The 12,098-nt window shown below is 32.2% G+C and overlaps 1 long non-coding RNA gene across 1 annotated transcript; it reads right to left on the reverse strand.

Moving 5' to 3' along the window:
* Positions 1-203: 203 nt before the first annotated feature.
* On the reverse strand, positions 204-7,682 carry LOC143044654 (uncharacterized). Its single transcript, XR_012968746.1, has 4 exons — positions 7,443-7,682; positions 3,071-3,209; positions 1,586-1,749; positions 204-616 (listed from the first exon to the last, which is right to left on the reverse strand). It is a non-coding gene; the product is annotated as an uncharacterized LOC143044654 (long non-coding RNA).
* Between the last annotated feature and the right edge of the window lie 4,416 nt (positions 7,683-12,098).

The following is a 12,098-nucleotide window of genomic DNA, read 5'->3' on the forward strand; positions in this document are numbered from 1 at the left end:
GTTGTTAGTTTATTTTCGATTCATGAGTTTGGCCGTCCCTCTGATGTCTTTCGTCCTTCTTTTACACTTCTTAAAAACCAAACTTAGCACAATAATGTTGATTCATTGATTTGCAAGTTATGATCTTCTTTAAAACGTAACTTATTTAAACTATTTTCGAAGGGAGCTCTACCTTGTAAGTCAGAAGACACAAAAAGGATAAAAACGTTTAACATCTTATTATTCAGATATATTAAGCAAACTATATTATTTTGTACTACTTTTACGTTTATACAAACAAGACAAAGTTCCACACCAAAAATGCTTTTAAATCTAGGTTGCGGCATATCTGCAGGCTATACACACATACATTTTATACTTTAATTTATAATCATGTAATCTGAAGCTTGTTGTTACATGCAATCCTCAGCAATTTCACTAAAGTTTCCGCCCATTTCATTCATGCATTCGCCAATTTCATTCGCATTTCCTGCCATTTCCAACATGTTTGAAATTCCGCTGCCTATCGATGATGATAATGATGAGCTCTTCTTACTTTTGATAATTGGCGCCGTGGAAATAGGTATATTGTATCCTCCTGGAACACAGTTGTTTGTCATTCCAAATGGATGTGCTCCTTAAATAAAATGCAACAATTTGTGAAAATATTGTAAATTATTGTAACGAGGATCCATAAGAATTAATGGTATCTGGATGACAGGTTAGCATACTAGTATGTTCAACATTGAAATAAGCAGTCATTATAAGGCATAAAACAAGTTCCAACAAAATATCTTTGAGTCAATGTAAGGTTTTTGTAAAATGGATATTACTCAAAGCAGCAATAAGTTGTCTACAAATTCAACACCTCAATAAATTAACCATCAACACCAATTTCCTTAAAGAATTGAAAAGAAAGAGAGGCCGCTATAAGGTATTAGTGTTTTCCCATTTTTAATGCTTTACAAAAATCTATATTGTTAAATCATCGACCTTGATATCTGGTGGACAATTATTTAATTTTCAATAATACCACACCTCCTTTGTGTATTTAACATTGGGTTTATGACTTCGCAAAGACATAGAAACACGTTACCAGAATAAATATTTCGAAATTTATTCTAATTTTGTTTCCATGGCTTTTCTAAAATTTTTTTACCAAGTCAGGAATATGAATTTGTTGTCCATTTGTTTGATGTGCTTGAGCTTTTTATTTTGCCATTTGATTAGGGACTTTCCAATTTGAATTTTCGGCGGGGTTCAGTATTTTTGTGATTTTAATTTAATTTTTTTCAGACTTAAATGTAAAAATGCAGACTAGAAAACTATGGTTTGAAGGTTAAGCAAATATCTAAAACAAACATAAAAAAAATTAAGCATACATTTTCTACATTTTCTACAACAAGGCATATTGATTTTTGTTATGGAGATTGACTTACTATACCTGTAGTCATTAAGATGCTGTATTCTCAATAAAATTGTATTTAGTCTCTTTCTTTTAAAATCACTTTCAACAAATAAAATTTAGATAATATAATTTATCTAACAATAACAAAGATCTATAACAATTGCAATTACTCGATTACAATAATTTGTTTTTGCTTACCAGGTGTTATAGTATAAGGCGCGTAAGGCATTGCTTGTTGTACTGTTGCTACTGTTTGTCCCCCATATGATTTTTTCGACTTACAGCAATACCAACAGCAGCCTACAACCACTAAAATAAATACAAGACCGCCTCCTCCCATTCCATAATAAGCTCCATTTGATCTAAAGAGAAACAAACTATGGACTTAAGTGTATACAAATGATGTATATCTAAAAGTGTACGGTTGAAGATTTCATTTCGACATACCAATTCGACTTCAGAAATATATTTTCATTTTCATCAGGTACAGAAAGGTCAGCAAATAACAGTTAATCTACAAATTTTTTTTTCATTCGTTATAATGCAAAAAAAGTATTAAAAAAAATGAATATATTTTGACATGGTAGTTGTATGTCCTTTTTCATTAAACTGCTCATTCGACCTTAATGATTAAGACGTGAAGCAAGATAAGAGAAACAATTAACTGTATCTGTGAAACACTTATTTCAAATGCCACACATGGAGTAACATTAGTCTACTATTCTAGAGGGATTAAAGTTGATCCGTCTGTTGTAATTTATGCAGAGTTTTGTAGCCTATTGTGCAGGTTGAATTTTGACAATTGAGCAAAGAAATAGTTTAAACCTATTTATCGGATTGGGTAATTAAGTTATTGTAACTTATACTAATCCCTTTCCACATTGCGGGTGAAAGTGCTGCCTTGTAGAGACATTTGGCTGCTCTTTTTCGAAATATGTATGGATCTCTCTTCACACAGGTCAGCCATTTATCGTCCCATTCAGAAGGACTATGACAGTTTCCTCAAGACCATACTCGCTAATAGTGTCAAGGGAGAGCCAAAAATTCAGTCCCTGAAATTTTCATTCCGGAACGGGAATCGAACCAGGAACCATTGTGTTACTAGTCCGATGCACTAATCACTACACCAAGGCTCACTATAGGCCTTATTTGCTCTCTTCAACTCATGTGTTTTGAATCTAATTTCATTTCATCTGCCTCTTGATTTAATTTCTACAATTTTTAATATTTTCAAATACATACACGTTTTTCGTTTGTGTTGTTAAATCTGATTTAATGTGTTAGCCATACAATTCACTTTATGATGTGCAGTTCGTTTGTGTTGTACGTACGTGTAATAATCCATATCACATGACATATTTCTGCTTTTTGAGCGATTTAGACCATCTGCCCCCTTACCCAACTGTACCATAAAGGAGTTTCTAACTCCGAAGTAAACATCATCCATAAAGATCCGGGTAAATTAATGTATAAAGGAGAAGCCATTTATATTGTATAAAGAGAAAATATTGAAAATATTACTAAATACTGAAATTTGAGACTTGCAATTCGATAAGCATTCACACCATCAGTTATTGCGCTGACCTATTTGGTATTAATTAAAGAATACCATTTGTTTCGTTTGCCATTATATAATAACAATGATACCAATAACCTTGAAAATGTAGAAATAACAAAACTTACAACGTAGTACTAGTATAATAATAAACGCAGCATGGATTAGATTTGTAAATAGAACAGCAGCCGTTGGAACAGTCCTTTGACCCCAATTTGTACAAATATTTATAGTAGTAACATTGTTTGGCACTTGCCAAACCGAATCCTGAAAAAAATTTATGAGAAATAATTGTCTATATACAGATACAGTTAAAAAAAGTAAAGAGCTTCAAATTAAATTTAAAGCGCCATTCACAAAACCGCTTGAAATTGGTACATTTTGTGTACATATTGTACCGTAAAAATTGTACTAAAGGTAATCCTTTACGGTCAAGTTCTTCAGAGTATTTGTTTTACTAAATGTAACGGAAACGAGTCAATTAAAACAACTTCGCAACCATCTAATCTACCGCGTAACAGAAAAAACTTCTGTCGTGACATTAAGAAATTAACCGATATAAACCTTTAAAATGGCAATATATAGAGAAAAGGTCCACATCAGAATAATATTCAGGTAAACCTTTTTTAAGATCAGTTGTACGAAAATTGGAATATAATAAAATAAATACCATGATCTCTTTAGAAACTATCGTACTGGCATCCAGTAGACCAACAATTCTTATTTAATGTGTTAGCTTTGATTCCAAAAAAAGTTGCACTGATGATAACTGATTGTACTCAGTTTTCTTGTATTTCATGTTATGTCGTTTGTCCTTTTATTGCTTATATTACGTCATTTTAGATGTGGTGGATAGCTGTCGATATATCCATATCGTTACATAGGGACAGAAAATTCGAGATATAACATGACATTAATAGTGTACCTTTCTATCAGGTCTATGATGCTATCAACACATTTAATTTACCGACGAAACTGTAAAATATGCAAATATTTTCAGAAAACCATACATAACAGCAAATTTATGGTTAGTGTTTTCATCAACGGCATTCAGAATATGTCTTCACTGTAACTTTAGGCAAGGTATCAGGATAGAAAATATATCAAACTTTGAGAAACTTGAACACATCAAATTCCCTGTATCGAATGATTTCAAATGTCTAACTACCATTAAATAAAAAGAGGGACATCAAATTACAGAATAATACAGAGCTATGTTTGTATGTATTCAACTGGTTGTGAAGACCTTATGATCAAATTGCAATTTGACTAGTAACACTTCCCACACTCTAAAATAAATGTATTTCACTTTTGAGGGTAGTAACTTTATGTCAAACTAAATCGAAGTGAGTTGTTGGGGAGAAAATAAATGCATTTGATTGCTAAACATATATAGAAGAGATACTGATGAGTTGATATTCAAGTTCGCTCCTCAACAAATATAAATCGAGCGTGACTGAGAAGAATCGTTTGTAGATGAAACTTAACGTCTAGTGAAAACAAATATATATATAAGCCAAAGATCTTTGATAAGCACTTATCATTATAATAGCCTTCAATTATAGTTATTCAAAGGAAGCGATGGAGATAATTCGACTGTCGAGTACGACTGACAAAACATGTACCGTTTGAATGGTTTTACACTAGCAATTTTGGAGCCCTTTATAGCTTGTTGTTCGGTGTGAGCCAAGGCTCCGTGTTGAAGGACGTACATTGACCTATAATGGTTTCCTTTTAAAAATTGTTATTTGGATGGAGAGTTGTCTAATTGGTACTCACACCACATCTTCCTATATCAATGTAGAAAGGACATTTATAAATAATATAATGTTGTACCGTGTTTAAACGTTTGGTGAGGGATATCAATGTTCCTTTTTTCTGTATTTTCTTTAAACAAAATTAGGCTTCAACTGAAAATTATCGTTAGTAATATTTATAATACGATTTGCTAGACTTTTTATATGTTTTGTCACCCTACTTGATGTAAAGTAGTATTGCATTTTTGATACATTATTTTAGTCCTCTCCTTTTCAAGGTTTGAAGATTGTTTTGTGTATGAACGACGCTTCTACAATTCATTTATATCATTTCAATTCTATTAATGTATTCATATCATACTGATTCTTTTGAATTATGTTTTTCCTATTCATCATTCTATCTTTTTTTTATAACTTTTTATCTGGTGCTTTATCAACTTATTACTGTTTTAGTGCACTTGTGTGCACACTAGGATTTGTTAGAATATTTTAACATTGATATGCTTTTTTTCTGCTTTTGTGAACCTGGGCGTGTTGTGATTATGTTTGCACTATGTCACTGTCCATTTTACTTCGAAATTGTATGCTGTTATTCTATTTGTCTTTTACAATTTTTACAACGACAACCGCTTCCAATAATATATGATTTATTTTAATGACATTATTGTTAATGGGAAATAAAGGCAACAGTAGTATACCGCTGTTCGAAACTCATAAATCGATAGAAAAAAACAAATCCGGGTTACAAACTGATAGTTATCAAAGGTACCAATATTATAATTTGGTATACCAGACGCGCGTTTCGTCTACACAAGACTCATTAGTGACGCTCATATCAAAATATTTATAAAGCCAAATAAGTACAAAGTATAAGAGCATTGAGGATTCAAAATTCCAAAAAGTTGTGCCAAATACGGCTTAGGTAATCTGAAGGAACAACGACAAACTATAAAATGTAACACACACAAACACAAACTAAGCATTATACAAAATCCGATTAGAATAACAAATATAACATTAAAACTAAATACATGAATTTGGGATAGAAAAGTACCATGACAAAACCTTATTGAAAAGTGAAGATATTTCTTAGCTTTGAAAAAAACCGCAGAAGACTTAAACAAAAAGTTATATTATTAGACTAGTTTGTGGATTGCATTATTGATAAAATGCGGTGCGATGAACACGTCAATGGCAGTGCAGCATATTTCGTCACATGGTCAAGATGTATGATCAAGCTCTTAAGCGAACCGTGTCCCCAAATAACGTGAAAATTATTAAAATCATGAAAGGTATTATTAAGGAGTGTTCATCACACTTGATTCCCAAAAATGATAAAAGAAAAACATAATGTGGATGTGTACAAAATGTACAAGATTGGTGGATATTTGGTGGTCACCTGAATAGGTTGTATGATAAGATAAGTATCTCGACATTTCATCACCATCCCATTTACTCGATCGGTGTAATGAAAAAAAGGTACATAAAATATCACTAAACGACAAAAATACCTGAAAAAGGGATCAAGACTACGACTACGGTATAAGTCATAACAATTATACAAGCATAAGTAAAATGATGAAAAATTCTAGCAGATGCCCTAAAGCTAGCTTGGAACCATCTGATATAAAGGCATAACTTTCAGTCACACATTGAATACAAACATTGGCTAATACAGCTCATGAACAATACAAGCAAACAATGTCCGATGCAATACACGGAACAAACATATCATTGTATGATTACAAAGTGGAAATCAATGACAGCATTTTTAATTTTTGATGCGGACATAATAAAAATTGAGAAAGGAAATGGTGAATATGTCAAAGCGACAACCACCCGACCATAGAGCAAACAACAGCCGAAGGCAACCAATGGGTCTTAAATAAGCCTGTTAGTAAATATGAAAAAAAGATGGGATATGATTGCCAATGAGACAACTCTCCAAAATGACACAGAAAATAACAACTATATGTCACCGTACGGTCTTCAACAATGAGCAAACCCTATACCGAATATTCAGCTATTAAAGACCCCGAAATGACAATGTAAAACAATTTAAAAGAGAAAAATAACGACCTTATTTATATAAAAAAATATACACACTTGTTGTGAGATGGGCGAAGGGCCTTTTCTCGGCTTGTCGGGAATTCGCCAATCTTTTTTTACATATAATAATATAGATCACCGTACGGCCTTCAACAATGAGCAAAGTCTATACCTGATAGTCAGCTATAAAAGGCCCCGAAATGGCAATGTAAAAACATTCAAAGGAGAAAAATAACGGCCTTAATTATATAAAAATATATACATACATGTTATGAGATGGGCGAAGGGCCTTTTTTCGGCTTGTCGGGAATTTGCCATTTTAGTTTTTACATAATAATAATTATTCTTTGGGTTCCGGAAAAGAAAACTTTATTTTTCACCCATTCAGAATGACACCACTCCTACCACCCCTCTTGTAATACCATTATACTGTACACATATGGACCGCATTAATGCTTCTGAAAAATTATTCATATAAATTGATGAATCAATAAAAAGATAACAACGGTAGGTTTTTAAATGTGCAAAGTATAAATGCGGTTCTACAAATGCATGAATACATTAGATGTATGTTTCATAACAAACGTTATTCTTATTGGCTAACTGCAATCATGTGTTACAAAATGTACTTCTGTCAACGCATTTACATCCCAATGAATTTACAAAAAGAAGCATTCAACTCTTAAGTACATACCTGCAAATATATAAAACATCTGGATAAAACCAAACATATTGCCTTTTTCTTCTTCTTTCTGTTTTACCTCGATTTTGCAGCAGATTGAATATAACAAGTGAAATCTAAGATGGTAATAATGTTATGGTAAGGTGAACAAAACAGATACATATCATCACACGACAATGGTTGTTTTTTTGTATTGTACAATATCAAATGATTGTTTAAGAGTTAATCCGAATAGAACTGATACTTATATGGCATGAATATGTTAAAAATGAAGCTGGCAATCATTCACCCTGAGCCAAAACAAACTATTTTAAAGTAAACTTGATACCAGACTTACTTTGTAGATGATAAATACAACCTACTTACGTATATGATAGCCAATCGGTTAAGCGTAATGTTAGACAAAAACATGTTAGATATATTTCGTGAACGAGTTTGTCTAACTTTTGTGATCACATACATGACAAAAATAGATTAGATGAAAGCTGTAAGTGTTCTATACTAAATACAATTCAGCATTTTTCGATGTTTAAATGCCCTTTAATTTCGAGATTGATTTTACGTTCAAAATTTATATGCGAGTGCCACTGGTGAATATTATGTAGACGACACACATGTCTGATGTATCGAATCATAAACCTGAAATCTCTGATGTGTGTATTAACCAAGACATTATCGTTTCTTATGTAGACGAAACGCACGGCCTTATCTTTAATCTGTAATCCATGCATGCTAAGAGCTTGCAAACAAACATTGTTAAACACAGTTGATTTAGATTTTAAAACAATTTAATTCAATTTAAGGTTTAGTAAACCAGATTTGTTAAAACAGAAAAAAGAAACAGACCATATGTTTTAACTATCTAGTGTTGTAAGTAAGCACGTGTGCGTGGAAATTAAAACTTCTTTAGCTCACTAACTAAAGAAAATTAAAAAAAACCTCATTATTCCATATTTTCCAATTAAACAGTCTACCTTTAGGTTATATTCCATACAAATGTATCTGTATTTTTAATAAAAGTAAAAAAGAGGTCAAATATATCAAAGGTGGGATAATAAAGCCGATCAATAAAAATTGGTAGGTACATTGAATCGTCGGTTTACATATAATCTTCTATAGACTAATATCATCAACATTTGAATGATAGTCCCGTTTGTTCTACAAAAATCTGTAAAAGAGGGACGAAAGATACTAGAGGGATAGTTAAACTCATAAATCGAAAATAAACTGACAACGACATGGCTTATAAAGAAAAAGAAACAACAAACAGACAAACAATAATACACATGATACAACATAGAAAACTAAAGATTGAGCAACACGAACCCCACCAAAAACTAGCAGTGATCTCAGGTGCCCCAGAAGGGTAAGCAGATCCTGCTCCACATGCGGCACCTGTCGTGTTGCTTATGTGACAACAAATCCTGTAAATAGTCTAATTCGGTAGGTCACGTTCATTTTATCTGTGTACAAAACATCGTGAAACCAAAAATAAAAACATATGCATTGAATTACAAAATGTTGCTGAGTAATTGTTCGCAATCAGATGGCTTCATATTCATTTTTATAAAACTGATGTTTAACGATAAATATCTGAAATTTTTGTCCTATAACATTCCACTTTACATAATTTTGAAATGAATACTAGTAAACATTGCACTTACAAAACATGTTTCTTAATTTAATCTGTGTGGGACTAGTCAACGTTATACCACATTCTATATTTTGTAAACGGGTGAGTGAGATAAAGAAATTTGAGATATAGTATGTAGTACTTAATAAATCATCTAACCCCTTCAACCGTTTTCCTAATGTGCTGTGATTATACAAAGTAAATCGTTGCAATACAAAATATTAATCTGTCATGGCACTATTGAAAGATCTTGTAGAAATACCTAACCAAAATTTCAGATTATAATGTTATAAACGAGAGGCGAAACAAACTCGCATCTTCATGGCAGAAAGAATGAAAGAGACCAAAATACAAATATAAAATCACTGAAATACTGAACTCCGAGGAAAACTCAAAACGGAAAGTTCCTAATCAAATGACAAAATCAAAAACTCAAACATATCAAATCAATGAATAACAACAGACATATTCCTGTGTAGAAAATGGTGGATAAAACCTGGTTTTATAGCTAGCTAAACCCTCACTTGTATGTCAGCTGTATCAAATTCCATTATATTACAACGATGAGTGAACAAAACAAATAGACATAAAATGTCAAAATAGGGGTATAGCAAGCACTATTGTGTTTTAATCTTAATCACTATAAAAACAATCAAATATTTGATAAAGAAGCACAAAAAGGTATATATAGACAAAGCACATTAGCAAAACTGAAAGACAAGAATACAAGAATTTACAATAGCACAATAATAACACAATGACGGGATGTACAAGTACAGAGCCACGTTATATGTTTTGAAGAAACGCAAAAAGTCATATAGACAAAGCACATTTAAAAAAATGAAAGACAAGAATACAAAATTATCATAGAACAATAACACAATGACGGGATGTTTAAGTACAGATCCAAGTCATATATATCCAAGAAATATGAAAAGGCATTTTTTTCTGTATTGTTATGAGTTACAATTTTTACTTTAAATAAAACTTATACTGATAATAAACACTGTCCTTTCCTCAATATTGATATCTATATCATTAACGGGAAATTCAATACCAAAATGTATGATAAAAAGATGATGTTTTATTTCCTATCGTTAATTAGCCATTTTTAGATGGTGACGTTCCCTTGTCACCATAGTATGGTGTTTTTGTATCTCAATTTGTAAGATTCGCTCGTGTATGCGACAACATTAAAGATTTTAGCGAGAGAAATGTGTGTATTTCTGAAAAATTATTACACTAGGGTTTTCGATCGATATCACAAACTAGTCAAAACATTTACTAAATTTATTCATCGTTACAAGGACATTATTTGTACATATAATTCAACATACAGACACCTAAAACGTTCATAGTTCACATCCAATTTTTATGGTAATATACTTTACAAAGCACAAAAATGTTGGCATTCACCTCATAAGCTAACAAAACATTTAAACAGACTTATTCAGAAGGGAGATAGTTACAAAAATGTTGTCATGCCATTACGATACTATTGTCAGGTAATGAAGGTAAATCGAGAAAAGCGCATGGGACGCATGAAATTATCAAACGTGTTGTTTTCATTTTTTAAACATCACTGGGTCAATACCTCTGCTGGTGGACTATCAGTTCTCGAGTAGTCATAACTTCGATACTGACTTAATTTATGATAAACCTTTCTAAAATTGACCGTTTATAAATTTTGAAATTATAAAGAAACGAAGGTTTCAACTCCCTTAGGCAAAGTTGACCTTAAATGAATTTGGCTATTTGTTTTAAGTATTTTTGTCATATAGCTCTTCAATTGTTTCAGTACTTGTACATCCTCGGATTTTAAATGTTCGGCTGTGAGCGTTCCTGCGGAAGGTAAATCCAGAAATGCGCTTCGGACGCAAGAAATTATTAAACGTGTTGTTTTCAATTTTTTTCATTAAAGGTTGTATATTTTGGCTTTAATGTTGATTCACTGATAGGGTCCTTTCATCGGAAATAAACACATTTATTCTAAAACCAGTTGTTGACAAGATACGGGTTATGTTCTTCTCATATATTTTATGATGGTATAATACTAAACCCCTAAGATAAGGAATAGTACTTGATGCTCATATGATGAAGACATAATTTTTCACTCAGTTAAAATTGAGGTCGGAAGTTGGCATGTCAGTAAATGCTAGTTGTCCTTTGTTAATTGATGTAAGTGTCATTTTGTTTAGTTTTTTTTGTTACCTATTCTGACATTCGACTTGGACTTCTTTTGAAATGAGTTTTACTGCTTATTGTTGTGTGTTTGTTTTTGTACATTGTCTAGAGGTTTAGGGGATGATTGATATCTCAAAAACATATGTAACACCGCTGCATATTTGCGCCTGTACCAAGTCAGAAGCCTCTGGCCTTTGTTACTCTTGTATGATTTTTTATTTTAGTTTCTTGTGTATATTTCAGAGTTTAGTATGATGTCTATTATCACTGTACTAGTACACTTTTTTGTTTTGGGCCGGCTGAAGCACACCGCCGGGTACGGGAGTCTCTCGCTGCATTTGAAGACTCATTGGTGGCCATCGGCTATTGTCTGCTCTTTGGTCACGTTGTTGTCTCTTTGACACATTCCCCATTTCAATACTCAATTTTAATATATAGACATATAAGACAGATAATTAAATATCTTAGTTTAATATTGTAAGTGTACATATTCCTCAACGCATTGAATAATATTGATGAATGTTTACTCAGTTGCAGTACCCATCATGATAGTGTGCATGAACGTTAATTTTACTGATCTGAAAATTTGAAGGAGATATGTATGAAAAAGAAGATGTGGTATGATTGCCAATGATACAACTCTCCACAAGAGACCAAAATGACACAGAAATTAACAACTATAGGTCACCGTATGGCCTTCAACAATGAGTAAAGCCCATACCGCATAGTCAGCTTTACAAAGCCCCGAAATGACAATGTAAAACAATTCAAACGAGAAAACTAACGGTCCAATTTATATAAAAAAAATGAACGAAAACCAAATATGTAACACATAACCAAACGACAACCAC

This window comes from Mytilus galloprovincialis, chromosome 9 (genome assembly GCF_965363235.1).
Source record: "Mytilus galloprovincialis chromosome 9, xbMytGall1.hap1.1, whole genome shotgun sequence".
Taxonomy (NCBI): Eukaryota; Metazoa; Mollusca; class Bivalvia; order Mytilida; family Mytilidae; genus Mytilus; species Mytilus galloprovincialis.